The following is a 233-nucleotide window of genomic DNA, read 5'->3' as shown; positions in this document are numbered from 1 at the left end:
CTAGGGTTTAGGGTCTAGGGTCTAGGGTCTAGGGTCTAGGGTTTAGGGTTTAGGGTTTAGGGTTTAGGGTCTAGGGTCTAGGGTCTAGGGTTTAGGCTTTAGTGTTTAATTTTGAGGGTTTAGGGTCTAGGGTTGAGGGTTTAGGGTTTTAGGGTCTAGGGTCTAGGGTCTAGGGTCTAGGGTTTAGGGTTTAACTTTGAGGGTTTAGGGTTTAGGGTTTGTGGTTTCTTAGG

General features: G+C 46.8%; 1 protein-coding gene across 1 annotated transcript in view; it reads left to right on the top strand.

The window, feature by feature from the left end:
• The window catches only part of EMH_0074220 (ARID/BRIGHT DNA-binding domain-containing protein, putative), a gene marked incomplete at both ends in the record, with an annotated part of 4,805 nt that overhangs the window by 1,215 nt on the left and 3,357 nt on the right, over positions 1-233 (top strand). The window lies entirely within an intron of this gene.

This window comes from Eimeria mitis, genomic scaffold (genome assembly GCF_000499745.2).
Source record: "Eimeria mitis Houghton genomic scaffold, Emh_scaff4326, whole genome shotgun sequence".
Lineage (NCBI taxonomy): Eukaryota > Apicomplexa > Conoidasida > Eucoccidiorida > Eimeriidae > Eimeria > Eimeria mitis.
Note: the sequence above shows the minus strand (reverse complement) of the source record. Positions and strands in the feature narration are given on the sequence as shown.